Source organism: Lissotriton helveticus, chromosome 5_1 (assembly GCF_964261635.1).
Source record: "Lissotriton helveticus chromosome 5_1, aLisHel1.1, whole genome shotgun sequence".
NCBI classification, from domain to species: domain Eukaryota; kingdom Metazoa; phylum Chordata; class Amphibia; order Caudata; family Salamandridae; genus Lissotriton; species Lissotriton helveticus.
Window position 1 is genome coordinate 274,947,637 of NC_136065.1, and position 23,849 is coordinate 274,971,485.

Below are 23,849 nucleotides of genomic sequence, written 5' to 3' on the forward strand. Positions count from 1 at the left end.
CGTACTGTAAGGTTTTGGTCTTATTTCATTTATCCAAGTCTGCTCTATTTTTCTAACTTGGTGCGGGATACATTTTCTGTAGTGTTTTCACAGTTTGAGGTGTTGCACAAATACTTTTCACGATGCTTCTGAGTTAAGCCTGACTGCACTTTGAGCATAGGTTAATCTGGGGTTTGCTTGTGTCTTGCCCTGACAGAGATTGCGGTTGCTGCTTTACCAGGGATCACACCCTCAGTCAACCAAAAACCCAATTTATCACAGGACACCTCTTTTTGGGGTTCTGGACTCACTCAGGTTGGGTCCAAGTAAGGGTTCACGACAGTGGGAGCCTTTTATGTCCCTGTGGCTCTGAACAGGAGGTCAGCAAACTAGCCCTTGGAGTCTCCTCTGGTAGTCCTCGGTACAGATGAAGATGTAGGGCTCAACTGTAGGTCTGGCCTCTGAGGGTTCAAGGCAGGCGCCAGGCAGCAAAGCAGTCCTTCCAAGTACAGCAGCAGTCTGACAGAGTGTACAGCAGGTCACAGCAGCAGGCAGTACTCTGCAAGTTCTTCCAAAGATCCAGTAGTGAACTGAAGAGTGGGTTTGAAAGTCCTATTTTTATATCCCAGTAGCATTCTTCTGGATGGCGCTAGAAGCATCTGGAGATGTTTTTTGAAGTGCCTGGAGTTTCCTGCTTCTCCTACCCTGGCTCCAAGCTGGCTAGAGTGACAATACAGGATTGCTAGGCCCTTTGTGTGAAGGCACAGCACAGGCTATTCTCGTGTAAGTGGGGCTGGACTCATCTCCGCCCCACACCAGATGGCCCACTGAGGAGCACCTATCCCAGTCCCTCCATTGTGTGGCTGTCTGGGAAGAATTTAAAAAGTATGTCAACTACTCCTAGTCAAGTGGCCCAAGACAGGCTAAAGGCACAAAGGGCAGGTAAATGCCAACTTTCTAAAAAGTTATACTATGTCAAGAGGGGGTAGGCCCAAATACTTTACCGCTAGATTGAGCCTATGCAAAATAGAAAAACGTATCTAACTGTCACTTATATTGCTGTTACCTACCTAAACAGACTAAGACCAATAACGAATTAATTGTTCCTGGTTATTTATTTAACCATCATTCTGTACTTTTCAATTGTTTTTTTTTCATTTTTAGTATCAGAAACCGAGAAAACACTGTTTGTTTCAACAAATAAAGTTACAATCAAAATATTGAATAATCACAAACAAAAAACGTGGCAAACAGTACAAATACTAAGTGAATTGGTGAAAAATAGATTACAATATTAAACCAGTCATTAATTTTTCTGCAGCAACACTAATCATAATTTGTTTTACAATTTATAAAGTCCTTTTAGAGGTTGCTGCCCACTGGGACAAATACATAAGGCTACCAAGGTTTGGAATTTTCAAACAGTCCCTTAGAGCAGATCCTACTCGTATGTGTATGTTTCCCATATGGTAAATTATGCCCCAATATTGTTCTTGGGGTTCTCCTCAGAGCTATAACTGTGTATAATCTAAAAGTGGAAAAAACAATCAAACTCATATTTGTGAATAATTTCTCGTCCCTTCTAGATATATCTTGTTCAACTTATATCCTTGATGCAGTTAATGGTTCCTGCTGATTCTTTTGTTTTTGCCTTTACTTGAAGTTATGAACAGGATACGCTTATTCATTCCTTTTTAGTATTATATGTGTCCTTGGGACCATCCGGTCGGAAATATATAAATTAAATGAGCACCTATAATGTCCTACCTCACTAACTTTAGTAAATGAACAAGCATTCCATCAAGACAAAAGTGAAGATGTCTTACTTTACGGTCATTCAAATCCAATGTAGTTCAAAGCTTCTCATCTAGTTTAATGAACACTGATTTGAATAAACAACAAACCAATGTCTGATTAATGTCACCCACTGTTCCATTTTGATTCTACACCAAACAGGACATGGGAGGCTGGTTAATTGTTATGTTAAGTTAAAAGTATTTCTTGAGCGCACGATCACCAAACGGTTTGTTGGCGCTAAGCGGACACACATGCAAACAGGCACAGCGGATACTCTAATGTAAAGCCTGAGCAAACAACCAAGTTTTAAGAGCTTTCCTAAAAGAAAAGTAGGAAGTGGAAAGACAAAGGTCCAGAGGGAGAGAATTCCAAAATTGAGGGGCTAAGGACAAGAATCTGAGACCGCCATGTTTCTTACGTTTAAATGGACAAGGACTCAAAAGGTTCATATTGGATGAGCGCAATTCACGAATGGGAACATAACGCTGTATTCTGGTTGAGATGAAAGCCGGACCCTGATCGAGAAGGGCCTTGAAGGTAATAGAACCAAGTTTGAAAAGGCAACATTGAGTCACAGGGAGCCAATGAAGGCTCTTATGTAATGGTTGAACATGAAGAGATTTCGCTGGCCGTAAACAAGCCTAGCGGCTTGATTCTGCACCAAGTGAAGCTTTCTTGATTGGTATGCTGGGATTCCTACATATAAAGAATTGGCGTAGTCAATACGCGACATGACAAGGGGCAAAATGACTTGAATCAAAGCCTCGGTGGTTAAGAATCTACTTATTTTACAAATTCTTCGCAAATGGAAGAAACTAGCAGAGACCGCAGATTTTATCTGGGCTTTCATGGTAAGTTCACTGCTAATGATGATACCTAGGCTTTTAACTGAGCTGGCAGGGGAAGGTGGGCAACCCAGTGATTGAGGACAAAAATTGGAATTCCAAGGGTTGGTCAGACCCCCAGTAAAAACCAGCTCAGTCTTATCAGGATTCAATTTAAGCTGGTTTGCAATCATCCAATTACTGATAAAAGTCATGGTAGCTTGAAAATCCTCCATGGAGGCGGGTGAGGAATCAATATTGAAAACCAGCTGGAGGTCATCGGCGTAATTAAAAGTGATGACCTTCATCTTGCGTAAGGCCAGGATCAGAGGAAGGATATACAGATTAAAGAGAAGAGGAGAGAGGGATGACCCCTGAGGCACCCCAGAAGTCACTCTTCTCTTCACAGATGAAAAATTGGCATGGCGAACCGCTTGATAGCAGTCACTAAGAAAAGATGCTATCCACTTTAGTGGGGGGCCCTGGACCCCGTGTCTCGACACCGTCGACCAAGAGATGTTGGTCGACGGTGCCGAAAGCCGCCGAGAGATCCAGGAGCACCAATGCCTGTGTGATGTTCTGATCTGCTCCCTTCCTTAGTTCGTTAAGAGTCGCCAAGACAGACTCAGTGGAATGTTTGGGCCTAAAGCCTGCTTGATGCGAGTCAAGATAATGAGAGTGCTCTATGAAAGAGCTCAGACAATTTGTGACATGGGCTTCTAGAACTTTTCCCAAATAGGATAGTAATGATATGGGGCGGAAATTGCTAGGAATTAGTGGATTAGAACCAATTTTCTTCAATACTGGGACAACATCAGCACTCTTAAAGAGATTAGGGACAATGCCAGCAGCAAGGGAGTTGTTGATGAGCGACAGAGGGGGTTCAGGATATCGGGGGAAATATCCCGAGTGATATGAGGAGGGCAGTTGTCAGTAGGAGAGCCAGCGCGAAGCCCATGAAGAAGAGAGAAAAAGATCTCCTGGGTGATAGGGGGGAAATGATCGAAATGGTGGGGGTTAATGTGTGGGCAACAGGGTACAGATGAGATGTCAGCTTTAGGAATGCTGGCTTTAATAATTACAATTTTGTCAAAAAAATCAGAGTTAAGGGAATCACACAGAGGTTGAGAGGGAATGGGCTTTGGTGTGACACGGTCAGGTTTGACCAGTTCGTCAACAACAGAAAAAATGTCCTTGGCTTTGTTGGTTGAGTCAAGGATTTTTAATGAGAAATATTCAGTTTTAGAATTAAGGATAGTATTCTTATAATCTTTGAGGGCTAATGTGAAGATAGCCTTATTTTCTGGGCAATAGTCTCGTCTCCATTTGCGCTCAAGCTGGCGCAGGGCAAATTTCTTTCCCTTTAGGATGTCAGAAAACCAACACTGAGCATCATGGGGCCTTTTGTGCTTAATTCTCTTCAGTGGTGCTAGTCTGTCTCTGGCTGAATCCAGCCAGGCATTGATGTGTTCCGCCTGGATATGAAGAGATATCAGATGGGCAGAAGGTGTAGGGGTACTGGGCAAGGAAGTGGCTAGAAGAGAGCAAAATGCTGCTATATCTACCCGGTTCCAATTTCTAGCCATAGTGGGTTCAGAGGGGGGCTTTGATGGGGGAGAAGCAAGGGATCGTAAAGGAAATGCTGTAATGATCTGACCATGGGCAAGGGAGAATTTGTAAATTGGACAGCTCAAGGATGGATATCCAAACCTGATCGAGGGTGTGACCTTTAATATGTGTGGCTACCTTGATATGCTGGATGTAATTCATACCTGTGAGAAGATCAGTGAATTCAGCCGAACAGAGGCTTTCCCGCAGGTCATGTGGCCAATAGTTAAAGTCGCCGATGATCAGTACTCTGGCGTGGTTTATAGCAAGGTCGGCAATTGCATGGCCAAATTACTGAGGGAAATGAGGGCATAAGAAGAAGGGGTCTGTAGAAAAGTGCACAAATGAAAGAGGAGGAGGAGGTAGATTCAAATTTGAGAAGGAGGCTGTCAACAGAAGGAATACCTACAATAGTCAGAGAAGTGAATTTATGTGCCTGAGAAATTATTGCCACCACACCACCACCAACTTTATTCTCCGACCTGTTAGTCTGGAGCATGTAGTCATCAGGTATAGCTGCTAAGATATCAGGGCTTGATTCAGCTGTAAGCCAGGTTTCTGATAATAAAAGCATATCTGGTTTACTGGCACCTAAGAGATAGAAGATCTCCAGTTGATGTCTGACCATGGAACGGGTGTTAAGATAGCATATAGCCATTTTGTCTGGTATCGAGCCAAAAGAGATGGGGGGGGGGGGGGGGGAGTAGGGGTAGAATTTTCACAGAGGGTAGGGGGCTCATGGTCCGAAGGTGTGACCAAAGATGTGCAAACAACCTTCTTATAGGACAAACTCCGTAGTTTGTCTAGAGTCTTCAAAGTGAGGGGATGAAGGGCCCAATTGCCCTGAAGTGAATATAGCTCAGATATAAAGTAGCGGAAAAAATGGGCATAAGGCATGGCCCCAGGCCCCGACCGGCCACAGACGGGCTTGCCATTGACGCGCCCGCTGCGCGACAGGAAAGCCATGGATTGATATAGACTGCGAGCGCGGCGATAGTCGCGGCGCTCCGCCCCCATCAGCCACAGAAGAGATACTGTCTCGCCTGCACCCTCCACTACAATCGGGGAAGCCCCGTGGTGGAACCGAGATGCGGGCGGCAAAAGACAAGTGAAATGCCAGTAAGTAAAGAAAAGTCTCCAAAATGAGCACAGCGCTCCTAGAACGCCAAAAATCAGGTATTTAAAAGCATGCGCAAGCGGGTTAATAATGGCCAAGCAATCTCACCACAGTGAAAGTAATTTTTCACTTTCAAAATTGCCATTTTGAAAGTGGAGATTCTGCCATAAGGAAGCATATTCAGTGAACTTACTTGTCGGCGGTAAAGCTTTTGGCATTCTAAACACGTTCCCTCCGGCTGATTCAATCAAGGTTACTACCGGTTTCTGGTCATTAGTACTCCACCTGTCTCGATGTTACTTATGTTGCATTCTGGGAGTTGTAGTGAATAAACATCCATTCAATGATGTAGACCTCGCTCAAGTGACGAAGCGAAGATGCTGGGTCCCTTGCATCCTTAAGTTTGCTTTGCCATTACGCTTAGCTTCCTTCTAAAAGTAGCATTTTCAAAATTGTAATGATAAATGCGTCTTTACCATTGTATAGGGTTTATCATTAGGATGTCATAGGTACCAAACATAATATATCTAGCTGCTCCCAATTAGGAATTACAGCGTATGGGAGGAATAGGCCTCACAGTGGCCTTTATCACTCCTGTGTAAAAAAGTACATGTCCAACCTTTTAATTACACAGCACCCTGCCCTATGGGCTACCTAGGGCCTACCTCAGGAGTGTCCTATATGTACTAAAGAGGAGAGTTTAAGGATTGGCAAGGCGGTTTAAATGCCAAGTCACCATTGCAGTTTAAAACGGCATTCTGGTTGCAATGGCAGGCCTGGGACTTGTTTTAAGATGGTACTTAAGTGGGCGGAACAATAAGTGCTTCACGCCGACTTGTAGCATAAAATAGAATAGCCCTGGGTATATGGTATACCACTCTACAAGGGACTTATAAGTAAATTACATTAGGTGAATGCCAATCAAACCATGCTTAGGGTAATGTGCACAAGCACTGTAGCACTGGTTAGCAGTGGTAAAGTGCACAGTGTACCAAGTCCGACAAAAACAGATTCCAGCAAAAATGGGAGGTAAGGAAGTCTATACAACAAGTCCTCGATTTCAGTCCCAACATTCAGGAGTCTAGAGCAGCTGCTTACATTGAAAGTTAGAATAAACACAACACATCGCCCTCTGTTAAATAAATAACAAAACTATGTACAATTAATTAAGGTAGTAACCCTTAAAGAATAAAGGAAAAAAAATAGAAGAGCATAAAACATTGCATAAAGAAAATTAATAACTATAACGTTGCAATAAATTAAGCAAAAAATGTATACTATATGATTTACCCATATAGCGATATAATTATAACATTGTAAAGGACAAACAACATGTAATAATGTAAGGTTTACATAAGGCCTACGCATATAGGTAATGTTTTCTTGCAATGTATAGATCTACAATTCAGATGCTTCACCGGGCCCATCCTCTTTCTAACAGACATAATCTGACATCCACTTAGGTCGCAGCCTAGTTGTTTTATTTACACTCACATTTGTACTGTCATTACCATCAGAATCATTATTAATGTCTTCCAACAGACACATTTCCTTCTTCACAATTACACAAATATCCTCCATTTCTTCAATTGTACCGTCCTCGCATTTGCGAGTTTCACCAATTTCATATGTAACCACATTATTCTTCACACCCATATTCAACTCTTTATTACAATCATCCTCAAAGTGTTAACTTGGCCTACACATTTCTACATCCGTGTTGTACTGACTACTAGTATTCTTCTTGTAGGTTTCCAGATTTACAATCCAAAGATAACCTTTTAAGGGCTGCCACATACTCATCAATAAATTGATTGAGACATTATTTCCTTTGAAAAGACTTATGCCTTTCAATCACTATGCATACATTTGGAGCACAATATTGGTCAAAATCACCAATAGCTTTGTCAAAGACATTTCCATCACTACCAGCCCCCGTATCCCTGGCCATGTGTTCATAAACTTTTAAACATTTTGGACCCACAGAATGCAAAAACAGTCTCTCTTTTTTGGTCATCAGACATTTGCTCCTCTTCATCGATGGTAGCGATAGAAGTTTAAAAAATACGCTTTCCATTGTGGCCACTTCAAGCATGGATTCCCTCCTGCAGGTCACAATGCTTGAGGTGGAGCTAATGAAAAATTCTTAGCACTGATGTTGATGCTTAACGAATAATAGTGGAACAATGTCAGTAGATTGCAATTAAAACATTATATGTCAAATAGTATTATCAGTTTAACTACATTACTCTGTTATACATCAGATAATCAATCTATGTCTTAGTAAACCTTGGTACTCCACAGAGTTCCTTCTTTTTCAACTTGAACTAAACAGAGACATGAAGATCTGAGTGCAGTTCTGATAAAATTCACTGAATAGTTGAAGCGCATATGCAGTTCATTTGACTTCCATAGAATGCTGATGTTGCGACCACGATTACTCCCCGATCCAATATGGTGCTGCATCCATCATGTGATCCTTTGCCGGCTACTTTGCAGTAACGCACTTGAGTCACAATGCTGGATACCAACACGAAGTGATCCTATCTTTGATCCCTTTCTATTTTTCAGCATGCACTATGACAGCGTCACACCATACGCCACAGCATCAAGATGGAGCAATGCACATAGAATACTGCTGCGCTTGAAATTCTGCTGCAGCGAGGACCATTCAAATGCTGCTGCTAACCTTAATCCAACTGTCGCAACCTGTAGCTACCCACATCTTGCAGTATCTTCATAAAATGTGCAGTATTAAGGCATGCAGGCACAAATATATTGCCTGCCTGGGTTTGGATGTAACCGGGTCTGGGAAGTGTCCTGACCCCAGGGAGGAGTAGGTGAGACAGCAACAGGTTGGCCTGCGTTTGATGTGGGGGGGAGGAGTAGCCCCTTGGATGTGAAGAGAGCTGTGTTGATGCCACCAGAGAAGGCTCCATCTCCTGCTGAGCATCTGGGCCCCAGACCCTGACTATCAAAGGAGGAGGGGCTGCACTGGCAGGAAGACACCCAGGTCTGGTTTGAACTGAGGTAAGAGCCCCCTGAACACAAAGACTTAAACAGCATTTAGGAGTATACACGTAAGAGCTGTAACCCCTGAACTCAAGACTTAGATCCATACTGAAAAATGATTGAAACTACTTTGTGTTCAAGAGGAACCTTGCCAAAGAAGAACAGCTGAAGAGACTGAAGAGAAGGACTGCCCTTGCTGTGTGTTCTGGGGCTGGCATGCAGTTTGCTGATTTGACTAAGGAGAGGACAAGAGAATTTACTGTGTGCTGTGTCCCCCCTGCTTGAGAGGACTTTGCTGTGTGCTATGTCCTAAAGTAACTTGTCTCCAAGTGCCCGAGGAGAGATGGTCCCCTGTTGTGGAAAATATAGGAACATAAATGTTTCCAAGTGTGTCTCACGACGCTGTGTGCGTGTGCTTTTTGCATTCCTGAGACTGCTGTGTGGTCCGTGGTACTGTTTAAGAGGTGCCCCGTGATTGCATTGCCCCCCGCAGCGTGAAACATCATCCATGCTGCTGCATTGCTGTTTGTGGCCCGACCCATCGTCGTAACTTAGGCTGTGAGTAAAGATCGCCACCGGCCCTAGCCGCAATGTGCTATAGGCTTATTTGAAACTAAGAAGTGTGTCTCAGTGACGTTGTATGCGTGTGCTTTTTGCACGCCTGAGACTGCTGCTTGGTCTATGGTACTGTTTACGAGGTGCCCCGTGATCGCATTGCCCCCGCAACGTGAAACATCATCCACGCTGCTGCCTTGCTGTTTGTGGCCCGAGCCGTCGTCATAACTGAGGCTGTGAGTAAAGATCACCGCCGCCGGCCCGAGCCGCAACATACTGAAGGATTTCTTGAACCTAAGGAAGTTACAAGGTGAAAGGGATTGCGATCGTTGTTTATATAAAGGAATCTGCCCAAAAGCGTCAACAAAGGAGAAGGCAGCGCTGTAACCAGTACGGCTACAGCGTCGCCTAGCAACAGAACTGCAACGTGATCGGGATCGCCCAGCAGGACGTCCAACGAGCGGAGAGAGAGAGCGAGGTAGCACACCCCCAGGTAAGGCTTGGATTACGATCGGGAGCCGCAAGCTTGTGTGGCCTGGGGACGCATGATGGAGGAGAGCAGGATGCTCCGATCTCTCTCCCGCTGCACCGCGTTAGATGCGCTGAGTCCCCGAGCGGCCCATTCCTGCCCGGGTCGCTCCCTTTAAGCTTATGACTGTTGTATCTGCTGTTGGGGCCTAGTGGAACCCGAGGTGACCGCGCAGATTGGCTTACCGCAATATTATTGCGTTACGAACTGCCTAATTCCTGCATTACTAATCGCATTATTATTGCATAATGAACTGCCCGATTCTTGCATTAAGAACTGGCTTATTATTACATTACAAACTGCATTGCATTAGGACTGCATTGGAGATCGTGAATTGCTCATTAATACAGCATGAACCTACAAGTGATTGTTGGCCTAATAACCGGCCAAGTGAAATATTCCGAATACGCATATGTTGGATTTCTATCGTTGGTCTCCTCGTATTCTTTTATAAAGATACCGCTATTTTTATGAAACCCGTGTGGTGTCCATTAGTGGTGTTATCACTGTGTTACTGGAAGTGTGGTTCCAAATACTTTACACATTGCCTTGGAGATAAGCCAGTGGCTGCTCGTGCCATGCAACCAGGGGGGGGGCAGGGGTTATCTCAGAGTGTGTCCCTCCTTACCCTTACTAGAAGCAAGGGTCCCTATTTGGACTAAGGTACCTACCTCAGCCAACTAGAGACCCCCAGTTCTAACAGCTGCATTAGTGCTTCATTACGGAAGAATGTAGATTGGATTACGTAGGTTGGGAAAAAATGGTTTGAGCTTATCTTGTCACGTGCACTGATGTGATAGGCCTGCCACCATTTGCAATTAACCTTTTCCATGCGCTGAACGTCCAGCCGACGTCACATGGGCGTGTGCGGTGGACGGCCGCCGACCTTCCAAGCTGCGCACGCAAACAAAAAATTCCGCTCCGCAGCGGATGGATCGCCGCAGCGAAGCAAGGAGTAAGCCAAGTTCAAAATATAACCCTGCTTGGTTGCGTTGTTTTGGGATGGACTTATGGTCAACAGATAAGGTACGGAACAGAATGGAACAGATGCATAACAGGAGTAAGGAGTATTACGATGTGAAACGGAGGGTGAGAGCAGCTGAGATAGAAGTTGATAACTGGGTGCATGTTAAAAAACCTGGATTGGTTTGTAAGAGAGAGAGTCTGATTTTTGATGCTGAAGATGTTGTGGAAGTGTTGCAGAATGCTGTGAGACTTAGGAACAGGAAAGTGTGGAATCTGAAAAGGATTGCCAAGGGAAGGATGGTAGTGAGGATGGTAGTAAGAAAGTTGATTTTGACTGGCTTATTGATTATGTTAGTTTGGATAAGTCGGGCATTGGTCAGAAAGGTATGAACAAACCTTGTGTGAGAATGCCACTCATGCAGATGCAATGAATTACTCTAGGATGGAGGAAGGTGATGGAAAAACTATTAGGTCAAAGGAGTCTGTCAGCGCAAGCACATCAGGTGTTTTAGATGATGCAGTTACCGAGTCAGATGTGACAACGAACCAGGACCTTAAGCAAAATTTGGGAAGGAAAGCTCCCGGTTGGTTGAAAGATTATATTGTTAATAATGGCTATGTTTAGTTAGGTTGCAGGTTGTATCTTTTTTAGTGAAGGCTGCATTATGTTACGTTCTATAGTCTAAAATGCACTGTCCTATCAGGCTATAATATTTTTTTATTAGTCTTAGATTACTGTGTATATTGCTCTTATTGATATACATTTACATTTATTTACATTTATATATATGTATATATTATTTTAACTGTTGTTAAGGAAAAGCGGGGGGGGGGGCGTGTTGGGTTGCTTGGTTACCAGGAATGCCTAGACTAGCAGGCATTGATAGAATGTTTGTGTTCAACTCGTAGAATGTTCTTGGGGGAGTTGGAGGAAGGACACTGGAGGGTTAAGCTGTGTCCTTCCGTGCTTCACAGCTAATAAATACATTACTGGATATGGCTTGCTTAGTGCTTCATTACGACAGAACGTTAAAAGAGAACATTAACCTATTCCTTTTCTACTCAAAACACAAAAAACACAGCTCCACTTGCAAAAGGTTGCAGACAAGCCTAGAAAATGTAGTAATTGCAGTAAAAGATACAAATCTTAGCATCATCTTTTAACAGCTCTGACGGTGGTCCCATGGCATCCTTGCTATGATGCTTCCAGTGTCATGTTAACTGGAAGCACACTGCATAGTGAGATTCCAGAATGAGTGGGTTACTGTTAAGTTCTGTTAAGTTGATGTGGGGATGTCGTTGTGAAGACATGTACCTGCTTCCTCTAGAATAAAGATTCTACTTTACTACTTCATGCGACCATCTTTACAGGCCTAGCCCCAAGCCTTCAGCTCGCCACATTACAAAATTGCACTTCGTTTCCGTTTTAAAGCGCAGATCTGTGACATGTATGATATGATGTTCCATCAGCAACAGAAGTCGGAGTGCTGGTTAAAGTGGAAGCCTCTTATTCGTCTCTAATGTTTACTGCGAGAAATATTATGCATTAATACTGTTAGAAAATGCTAACAACTATACGACGAGTCCGTTACTCTCATAAGTCTGTTTAGTGTTTGCCCCTATGCGGAATGTATACATACATAGTACATCACCCCACCCGAAAGTGATACTTGATGGAGCCCTAAAGTACGATGCCTCTAAGTAGCCTATTATTACGCGCATGTCATCACGATCGCAAACGTTCGATTAAGATAACGGCATCAACCGTCCTATCATCAACCCAGTATTTGTTTTCCCATCACCGTGTCATCGCTTCCCATCTCTATCTGACCGATGTAAATGCCAAATCGCTTCCAAACCGAAACCGTCCCCGTTTTATCCCTAGCCTTTCCACTTTACCACTAGGTCTACATATTGTCTCTCCACGCCAGAGCTGTAGTTCCTCAATTCCACCCCTTCTTGAAACCACCTTTCCCTCTTTCCCATTTCTCACCTACCTTCACCTTCCCTGCCTCTGCCTGAAGCACTTGACGTCAGAGGGCTGGCACCGGCCAAGGGTTTACGTCATTAGAATGCGCCTGCCAAAGAGTTTTAATAATAGAAACCAAAAAAGGACTAGAGCACCACAGGTTTAGATGTAAAGAAAGGACTACCAGAGATGCTAGAGCGGTACGCCCGATAGTTGCCATCATGTAGCCCTTAACTATTTATCACCGCCTGCAACAGCATGCGTATGCCCGATAATCAGTGTCTAACCAATTACATAAACAAGAGAGGGCATGGAATATAATCTGCGTTTATTTTTAAATTTAATGTAATCCATTAAGTCTGCACACAGACTCGAAGGTCAGAAAGTCTCAGGGCAACAGCAGTGCCTAGGTCTCAAACACAATGTATAAAGTTAAACAATTCATTTTTATTTTATTTATTTTTATTTATTTTATGCGTTTTATATATAGCGCAGACTTTACCCCAAGGTGTCAGAGTGCTTCACAATAGGAACGTTAATGATACACATAGCTGCCAAGGTGTCAGAATGCTATGTGTGACAGTTCCAGAATTTCAGAGTAATTATGAGTGACATTTCAACGACTATGAGTGACACTTTCTCGGGAGCAAAATCAGGCAATGAAGACGAGGCAAAACATATAAATATCAGTCATGACACCCATTTGAGCAACGGGAAACTCAAGGAAGATCTTAAAAGTACTGCGAAGCACAAGAAACGAAGGAAGGGAGACAGGCTGCATGACTGTAGTTCTTAGTAACAGAGGCGGGCAGGCACTTCTGCTCAGAAGATGATCTCATTGATCAGATCATTCATGACCTGTGTGCTAGCCTAAAAAGCAAATTGTATTGCATAGAAAGTGCAACTTGGAGATTATACCATCACGCAATGACAGGCGTAATTGATTGCTAATGCAATAAGGTGAAAAAGAATGTTGGGAAGCACGAGCGCAAAACCTGTTGGTGTTTCGCTCTAAACACGTGGTAGTGCAAAGAAATACAAATTGCACAGCCAGTCTTTTCTTAGTTTTATAGACAAGCTTCAGCAGACATGTTATTTTATAGGATAACTAATGAAGAAACCATGCCACGAACAATGGTATTTATTATACATGGTCAATGATGCAGAAACATTACGACACTTTGAATCAGAAACTCTAGGTATTTGTAGCTCTGTGGGACACATTCATAGCACCAACATTGCGGCCTCGTGCCCCTTCGTTGATTCCATGTGTAAAATACACTCCCATTGAAAAACGGCCCTGTACCACTGTGCATATTGTCGGCCCAAAAAAATGCGGAGCGATAAGATTTTCAGCAGTTCATAATCAGACAGATGAGGTGGGGATGGTCCATTGTATTATTGTTTCTTGGTTTGACTGTCTACTCCGACTGTGCACGTAGCGTACATCTTTGATTACACATGAAGCTGATATTGACATTTAGCACTCTGAAAACACAGGGCCGATACGTGGTGCAACACTTAGCACAAATGAAATATCACTCACGTTTCCTAAAGGAGCTGTGAGTCGTCCGGGATGTCCTGTGACTCCCGAGCGGGATGGTCCAGTCAGTTACTGTCCTGACGGCTGCTGTATCGCAGGTGAGTGACTCCTTCTCTCAGCTACGGCCGGCAAGACTTGAATTTGGCAGGGTGCCAGCAGCTGAGAGGCCCAGCTCGGGACGTTGCGAACTGCAGCAGGAAGCTGCTAGAGCCATGAATGGTTTGAGAATGCGGGCGGCGCGGCAAATTCAGCATTGCCACCAGCCGTCTCCCTCCCTCAACAAACTGAACTCACCCGCTCTGAAAGCAGGATGTGATGACAGTTCCCCCCTCCTGGCGCCGGCACATACTAGCACACAACCTGACGGGCCCTGTGACGTCAGGCTGACAGCCAGAGCGCACCAGGGGAAATCGCAATTATAAAACATTAGAGCAGGGAGTGTGAGCCTGTCTGCTGCCTTAGATCACTGCGAACTCAGCCCCAAGCCTGGGAGAGCTGCGTGGGTGCTTTCCGCGCTGATTCCTGCCCCACTTAAAAGTTTGCAGTAACATCTTGAGATGCTATGCATATGCGTGACAAAGCATTTCAATGCGGTAATGCGGATTACCACATTAAAATGCGTTAGTATCACGCCAGATGCGTGATACTTGACAGGACTGGATACATGAGGAGAAAATTAACAGTGAACAAATTACAAAAGCAAATGTTAAGTTACATGAGGTAAAAGTGACAATTGTGAGCAAACAAAATGCAAGAGGTAGCAAATGGTACATTACAGGAAGGAAAAAGTGACGTGTGCAAGTTACAAGCGTACAAAGTATAAGTAGAGGTATAATACTGCAATAAATGGCAGACACTTAAAGACAAGAACAAACGTTACGTAGGCAATGGTGGCACTTGTGCAAGTATCTAAAGCAAACAAAATGTAGGAGGTAGCAAACAGTGTGTTACAAGAGAAAAGGGACGTGTGCATGTTACAAAAGAGTACCAAACACAGGTAGAAGGATAATACTTCAATAAATGGCAGACTACTCAACACCACTCAAACCACAAGAACACACTTGGACGGCACTTCCATAGTCATGGAGAATAGAATTTCCTATAATGGAAGGTCTTCCTTCAGATAATAGAGAGGGCGAGAATTATATTTGGAAGTGTCTTTGAAGGAGGAGAACTTTGAGGTCAGTTTTGAAGGCCTGGAAGGAGGTGGTGGTCCAGAGCTGCGGCGCAAGTGAGTTCCAGATTCTCACCGCGTTGCCTAAAAAGGATTGGGCCATCGATCTTTCCTTCTTCAAAGTGGGAAGTTCAAGCAGTAGATTTTCCGCTTTACGTGATGGTCTAGAGCCTCCAGAGAGTTTCAGTTTATTCGCCAGGTAGCTAGGAGAGGAGGAGTGCAAGGCTTTGTGGGTAATACAGGCAGTCTTGCAGATAGATCTTGCCTTGATGGGAAGCCAGCGGAGGCTGGATAACATGGGTGTGATGTGGTCGCTTCTTTTAGCCCCATAAATGAAACGAGCTGCTGAATGGAGAACAGATTTAAGGGGGGCAGGTGGGATTTGGGGAGGCCAGTAAGAAGAGAATTACAGTAGTCCAGTCTGGAGAGGACCAGCAATTGGACTAGGGTTTTAAGGTCTTGCTCCAGAAAGAAGCGACAAATTCCCCAAAGAAGGCGCAGTTGGTATGGAGCAGACTTTGCATCGGAGTTGATGTGGGAGATTAGATTGAGTTTTTTGTCGAGTATGACACCAAGGGATTTTGCGCTGTCGACAATGATGGGTTTATTATTAAGTAGATTCATCTGATCCATCCATGATTGAACCGGGGGAGAAGAAAGTGAGGAGGATAGGAGGAGGAATTCAGTTTTGGAGGGATTCAGAATCAGTTGATGAGTTGACATCCAGTTTTGAATGGATGCAAGAGTAGAGCTTAGGATAGAGAGATCGTGAGTGGAGGCAACCTTGAGGTAGATTTGAGTGTCGTCTGCATAGAGATGATAGTGGATCCCGGATTTACTTAGGAGATTTCCCAGTAGTTCTAAGTAGAGATTGAACAATGTGGGTGCAAGTATGGAGCCTTGAGGAACACCTTGACGTACCGCCAAAGGAGATGAAAGACTGTTCGCTATTTTGATCATTTGGAATCTATCAGAGAGGAAGGAAGCAAACCATTTATGCACAGTGCCCTCCATGCCCATTCTCTGTTGAAGAGTGTTGAGGAGAGTGTTGTGATTGACAGTGTCAAAGGCTGCAGAAAGGTTGAGGAGGATTAGAAGACAAGACCCCCCGAATCGAGTATCCGCAGCGCGTCATCAATCACTTGCAGCAAGGCTGTTTCAGTGCTGCAGTTTTGGATGAAGCCGGACTGAAAATTGTCAAGAAGATCATTGTCCTTGATATGACGAGAGAGTTGTTTCACTACACATCTTTCTATGATCTTCGCAAGAAAGGGTAGGTTAGTGATAGGGTGGAAATTGTTGAGGTCATTCGCATCAGCAGTGGGTTTTTTAAGAAGAGGGGTGACCTGCCCAGTTTTGAAGGAGACAGGAAGGGAGCCTTGACAGAGGGAGAGGTTGACCAGAGTGGTCCAACAGGAAAGAGAATGGGTATAGAAGTCAATGGCAATGGCACTAGGGATGGGGTCAAGAGAATGGTTGGAGGGCTTTGTTTCGAGGATGCAATTGAGGAGGGCATCTTCAGAGATGGGGTCAAAGTTCTGCCAAATGGCTAAGGATTTGCGCTCCACTGGAGGGGTAGGATGAACGACCTTATCCACAAGTAATTTCACCTTTTCGTCAAAGAATATAGCGAAATCCGCTGCTTTCTTTGTAGAATCCTCCAACTTGGAGGTTGGGGAGAGCAGTTGGGATTCTTGATGAGATCGAATATCTATCACACTTCTAGGCGCTGGGTCCCATAGCACAGTAACCGCGCCTCAGTGGTCATCAAGCATGATATTAAACAGTTCCCATATAGGACTGAAACACACCCTTTCATGCTCAAAAGGTACATGGCGTAACAGGTCGACCCTTGAGGGTCTGCATTTATAGCACTTGCTGCACCTTTTTAAGGCAGTCAGAGCATATTACGTCCCAAATACCAAATATTTTTTACAAAGTGAGGTGCCAGTACCTTTTTCAGTTTCTTTTTTGACAGTCTAGCTAGCTGTGCTGCTTGCTGTTCTAGTAAATAAAGTAATTTTAACCTGCTGGTTTTGCAAGGAGTGGTAATGCAAGCCAGATAGCTAGAATATGCTGATTTCACTCTCACCCGATTGACTATTTAACCTGTGTGCAAGAAAAAATGCTTAAAATCAGGAGCCACTTTTTATTTACATTTCAATAAATCTCCTGCATAGTGTCACTGTTACATGCAATAGCATTACATTTTCCTTGCTTTTCAGCCAGCAGCAAGTTGTGTTGTGGGGCTTGTAGTTTTGCTTTTAAGGCTTCCATTATTGCCTCAAAATCCCAGCATGCCAAGCACTGTGGGCTACAATGCCAGAATTGGCTGAAGGGGTTACACATGACATGGAGTCACTTGAAGCCATGTTTAAATCATTTACAAAGTGGTCTAGTCCATTTAAAAAACTGCTGGTTTCACACATGAAACCTAAAGTAATCAAACATTCTATTTTAGAGTTCACTCTTTCACTCAGATCATGAATTAAAACAAGTATTAACATTGTGAATAGTTTTTTTTGTTTCTTGTAAAGATTTACACCGAGCTTCACAGCACAGTAAAGCTAAAACATGGACAGTAGAAGCACAACCTTCCCAAACACATAGAATAAGAAGTGTGGCAGTAGCAGAAGGAACGTCACACAATTCTCTCACATATTCTGGACAACTAAAACACAGTTTGCCAACACATTACAGTAGTGAGAGGCGATTGTTGTACTAGTTTCATAAACCAGCCAAACCTGTTATTAAATTGCCATACATTCATGTACTCATATTGGTTTATCCACCCTCTCCTGCCCTGTGCGGCATGCTTGCTAGCACTGGGCAGCACCTGAGAGTAACATTTTTCACTAGTTTACAGTTTCCTGGCATGGGGCTCCCAAGCTTGGTTAGGTTATGTCCCTTTTGTTGACATTTATCTTCTACCTTTGTTAAACTGCCAAAACTACATTGAATTGGTTTGTGGGCGAGCTAAAATGAGTTGTTACTTGTGTTAAAAACAGTAGGGCCAAGCAACATACCATGCTTCTCTTTTCCATCAACTTGTTTCGACACTCGATCATTGCCTTATGGGGTCCTGCGTCTTTCTCTGAATTAAAAGTATCTCACATCAAATACTGTATTACAATCACTGGCTGAATTTCAAGAACACAAGCTTCAGGAGGTGGACACAGAGGAAACATTTTCCCAAGCCCCACTTGTGCTATTGGCAAGGCTATTGACACGTGCAGCATGTTTCACAGAGCAAGTCTTTCTAATCATAGTATGACATGGTACCAGACCATGCCCCTCTGCAAGTGTTGATGGCTACTACTTTATTTATAGGTGAGGTACAAACTTTTAAATATACCAAACATGCATTATTTCATTTTACCCCTTTAGCTAATATCACTGCCCTGATTTACCTTTATTAGAATTAGTGAATCCGTGCACTCTGTGCCCTGTTAACTTAGTTAATAACTAAAACAGCAAGTCATATGTCTTGTTTCTCCAGTGGGAGCCTCTTTGTATAGAGGGGACAACATTATGATCTTTTAAACCCTATACAAGAGAGATTTATGTACAGTGCACATCCTGAATTTAAACATTTCAAGGAATTTTCCGAATATGATGATCATGGTAGGGAGGCACACGGAAGAGAAGTGACTGCCCAGGGTAAAACAGGTTTGTCAAGCTGGGAAGCCGAATTGAGTCCAGTGTTACTGGGTTAGGGTCTTGCCACTAGTTTTTGCCCTGGGGCCCACAAAAGCTTCTGTGTAGCCTTGTCCTGTTATGTAAGTGCATTGCTTTTTCATGAGATGGGACACCCCTTCTTCATAGAACAGGTACATCTTGGCAAAAACAGTGCAAGATTATCTCTTTCAAAAGACAGGTTTAGCTACGGCAGCTGCAACAGTAGAGCATGCTTTCTCATTACAGGACAAGTACAGATCGGACAGCAGTTGTGCAAGCTTTGCTTCCTCATAGAACAGGACAGCAAGCCAGTATCAAAGCAAGCTTCTTCTCTCAAGGAAGGCACAAGTGCAATCTTTTATTCCCTGCAGAGCAGATTCAACAGGGCAGATTAGTGCAAGCTTTCATCACTCTCCGAACATGTATGGGTAAGGCATGAATGCAGACAGTTCTCTGGAGTCGGTGCTTAAGTCACTGAGATGAACGTAATTGAATATGCGAGCTTTGATACCATTTGTGAAGGGTGCAGCGCGTGTATGAATAATTAGCGCGGCCGCCGCAATTATATGTTTTGGCGTGGCCTCCACTAGTGTTTTGTAAATGCGGTGTATGTCCTTGCCCCCTAGGTGGAGGAGTAAGGCTCTGTGCCTGTTCCAGGTTTTACCTGCCCCTTCAAAATAGATCTGGAGACGGTCGGTCCAGTCCCTCCGTTGCGGGGCGAGGGGGCACCGTCCACAAGAAAGGGCTCAATGGCCGGGATTGACACCATTCTGGTGCAGGTGCTGTCACACCTCGCTGCAGGTGCACTGCCTCCCTCCTGGGTGTGGCGGTAGCCGCCTGGCTGAGTGTGACGGTGGGCCGGTGGCACATTCAGGCTTCTCCCTTGCACTCTGTGGGTGCGTGGCCTCACTTTCACACACACCTCCTCCAGGGTGCTGGGGCAGTCACATGCGTGGGCCAGACAGAGGGGGTCAAGAGAGGGCCCCTAGTCCACACAGGCACTCCCAAGGGCTGCAGGGCCTTCACAGGAGGCAGCAGGCTTCCACTGAGCAATAGCAGGCCTGCACAGGTCAGCTGGCTCCTCCCCTGGCTGCAAGGCCTGGGTGAAAGCTCAGGCCACTCATGGATATCAGCACAACAAAGGCAGCAATTAGGGCTCGTTACTGCCTCGTCGCCAGTGTTAAGGGCGCCGTGCACGCATGAATAATTAGCGCGGCCGCCGCAATTATAGCTGGACACTGTTCATTATGTAACTGCGTGGTCCCGACTGCTGGAGCCGGGCCACGCCTCTTTATGTATACCTAGCACGTGACGACACGTGCCATCGCTCCCGTAACACCTCAGAGTGTGGGTAGACTGCAACGCTACCCTGACGTAGGACATTACACCATTCTGATTTAGGTTATATTCGAAATAATCATCCTGAAAGTCCTGAGACCTGCTGTTTGTGTTGATTTTTTGGTTTTCGATATCCTGAGAAGTAGCTGTTGCCTAGTAGGTAATTATTTAGGCTCTTTGCTGTCCCACCATTTGTACTGCACCTGTTGAAAAAATTGAGGGTTACCAGTGTAGTGAAGCATGCTACCCTTGTAGGCAGGCACTTTAGCGCCCCACATAGCAGTAGTCAGCTCTGTATAAATGTTATATTGCTAAATTGCCTTAATCACGGCATATATATTTCATTAAGATTAAACATCTTTCAGCAAAAATAATAGTGTTCGATCCCTCACTTGTGCAGAGCAAAAAAGTGATGGGATTTTTATTATAACGACACTATGATTTATTCCATTTGAATTACTTCAAGTTTGATACCATGCCACATTCCACTTTGCGAACCCTCCTTTAGGAAGCATATTTTTACACAAAAATAATCTTATCTATGTAAAAGAGAAAATTTGACTCAGCAACGAACTTAGTTTTACGCATCAATACACTGGTGTCAATACATCACAAAAATAATGTATTATGCAAAGTACCACATGCAAATGGAAAGTTATAAAGAGAGAGTAATTGTCAATTGCGTACATCAGCAAAATATACCATGGGTCATGTTAGTGCATTCATCTTGGAAAAGTTTGAATTTGCATAACTGAACAAAAACACAAGGCTTACTAATATTAGCGTGAAGGGAAAAGCAGAAGGCCACACGAGAGGAGCAGATCAACTGGAGGGATGATCCACCGAACAGGCTATAATAGAAGGAAAGTTGATACAGTGTAGAGGAGACACACGAAACAGGCATAACTATGGCGGCAGGTGATACAACTACTTGGATTAGCAATAGTGCAGCGTTAGACTAAACAAGCATTAGCATAGCCAATAGGTCTTGTGTCTGGGACCTTATAAGTGTTTAGCAACGCAACAGTTGATGTTGTTGCACCAGGGATATTGTGCTGCATAACTAAATACTTATAAGGTCCCAAATGCGAGACCTATTGGCCATGCCAATGCTTGTTCCTCTTGGCTTTTATATGGACACTGGATTTGTTTGCACAATTTATTGTAAAGCTAAAGCTGGTGCGTATGACTAGCTCGCACACAAAGTGTAAATAACCTGAGTGTATTTCACACGTTGATTTATTTAGAATTTATTGAAGACTAAGAAAAAAGCTGATGCTCATCTATCAAGCACTGGCGTTGCCAATAGGTCTCGCAGTAGGAAAGTTGGAGCTATTACAATTGCAAATAACAATGCCTTTTATTTTTGTTTTCATTTTAAAAACATAAAGGGCTTTGTCATTTACAAAACCAATAGCTCCAACTTTCCTACTGCGAGACCTATTGTGCACTGCACAGTGTGGGTGAAAGTGGCACTGCGTGTGTGTGAGTGGCTTTGAGTGAGTGGCGTTGCGTGTGTGAGTGGCGTTGCGTGTGTGAGTGGCGTTGCATGTGTGAGTGGCGTTGCATGTGTGAGTGGCGTTGCGTGTGTGAGTGGCATTGCGTGTGTGAGTGGCATTGCGTGTGAGAGTGGCGTTGCGTGTGTGAGTGGCGTTGCGTGTGTGAGTGGCGTTGCGTGTGTGAGTGGCGTTGCCTGTGTGAGTGGCGTTGCGTGTGTGAGTGGCGTTGCGTGTGTGAGTGGCGTTGCGTGTGTGAGTGGCGTTGCGTGTGTGAGTGGTGTTGTTTGGGTGAGTGGCGTTGCGTGGGTGAGTGTGGTGTTGCGTGGATGATAGCGGGCTTGCGTGGGTGTGAGTGGCGTTGCGTGTCTGTAAGTGTTGCTGTGTGGGTGAAAGTGGCACAGAGCCTTTGATGTGGCCACTTACTGATTAGCATTATTAAAATCTGCATGAAAATGTATTTTATTATTACTATTTATTCTTTGCCAAGCACTCATCACTGATCTGGGCAGCAGTCAAAGTGCATAAATAAAAGTAAGTGAACTCTGATCCTGGGGGATTTTGGTAGATGTTTACGTACAGACATACACAATACAACGCACATACCTTAAATGGAAAATATAAATGCAACTTACCTTTATCTGTCGGGAAAAAAAATTGGGTAGGAAAACTAGTTTGGTTAATGCAATCACTTTAGGCCCCTGCATGCTACAAGCGGGGACGCATTTTTAGTTTGAAGAATGTGATAAGCTGAAGGAGGAGGGGGTGCGAGGGATGAGGGAACACGGCCTGGGGGAAGCTGGCTGGGGAGGGGGAGGAGAAATGCAAGGAAGTTAGGGGAGGAGAAGCCGAGAAGCCGCAGAGCGCACGCTGGGCGAAGCCCTTTGATGTGCTGTGCGGCAAATGGAGGGAGGCTGATGCGCGTTCATGTTTGAACACGTGGTTCACATGAACTGCATGAAAACGCCAGCAAAAAGCTGGTGGTTTCATGAGCATTTTGAGCACTTGAATTCTCGTTCCTCAATGCGCTTGCGCGCATTTAAGGTCACGAGACCTAAAAATGACTGAAAGACATGTAGAAGTCTGTTGGTCCCAAAGTGGTAGACGGCCAGGCATACCGAGATGGAGAAGAAACGTAATGAATCTAGGGCACGACAATGCAAGCACCTGAGCCTGAGCAGGAAAAAGTGTCGACATGGTTGAACATGACATTTTAAAGCACGGCAGAGGGTGGACCCCAGGTGAACAGTTGGAGTGCTGACCAAAGGTGAACAACAAATGTGCAGCCTCAACAGATGCTTAACCAAAAATCACCTCATGTTAGGGGTGCCGGAAAGGGCAGTGCAAAAGAGCATGAAATGAAATACTGAAAGGCAGCGCATAACATGTGAATGTGATAGTCAAAGGCAACTACAAGAAGGTGGAGCAAAGCAAAAAAGTCCCACTATATTGAAAGCCTGGCAGCAAAGAAGTAAACAAGGGGATTGGTCTGATGAAAAATCCAACAATCCTTTTGGGAAGTTGTAATGAAATGGCGTAGTAGTGAAATATGGCGGACGGGAAGGAGTATTCCTCCCGCTGAGATCTAAATAAGGCCCTTAGATTGCCTGGGAGCCACAGAGGGAGAAACAGATAGGGCTTTCACCAATCCCCTCCTTTGTGTAGTTCACAAGGACTAAATAGTATGGAGATGACCACAGATATGTCAGTCACTCAGCACAGTAAATTTAAATATGATTTGGTTAGAGAAGTTTAAGGTGCATGATTTGTTATGTTTCTATTTTACAGCAACATAGGTCATACTGGGTGCTCAGATTTTCCACTTCCAGTAATCCGTAGAAGCAGCTGAGAACGTCTTGTAGGTAAGGGCCGACTGAGTCTGTGTGACAAATACAGTAACTCTAAGTTAGCCTCATCCATTGCAACAAGTGATTTTAATAGTTTTCTCAATACTGTACATTTATGTTTACTGTTCAGCTTCTGCTTGTGCAAAAGCTGGGCTGTTCGGTTATCTAGTGGAATATATTTTTAAAGTCTCCTCTTTGCCTCAGATAAGTCCCCTACAGAAGAGAGGCTAATGATTAACCGAGTCTAGCCAGCTTCTATCTGTCCATTCAGCCAGATGTCCACTTGTCTATTCCCCTTTGCCTATGTGGACTTGATTGTGTGCCAACTGACATTATGTGGTGTGTGACTGCATGTCAGCCAGTCTATATGCATGGCTAATTAGTTATATGTTTGGAGACAATTTGTGGACCTGTGTC

General features: G+C 44.2%; 1 protein-coding gene across 1 annotated transcript in view; it reads right to left on the reverse strand.

The window, feature by feature from the left end:
* MFN2 (mitofusin 2) overlaps positions 1 to 12,474 on the reverse strand; it is a 131,952-nt gene extending 119,478 nt beyond the window's left edge. Inside the window, exon 1 of the mRNA XM_078642198.1 lies at positions 12,385 to 12,474. The gene's annotated coding sequence lies outside the window, so the exon portion shown is untranslated. The remainder of the gene's footprint in view (positions 1 to 12,384) is intronic.
* Between the last annotated feature and the right edge of the window lie 11,375 nt (positions 12,475 to 23,849).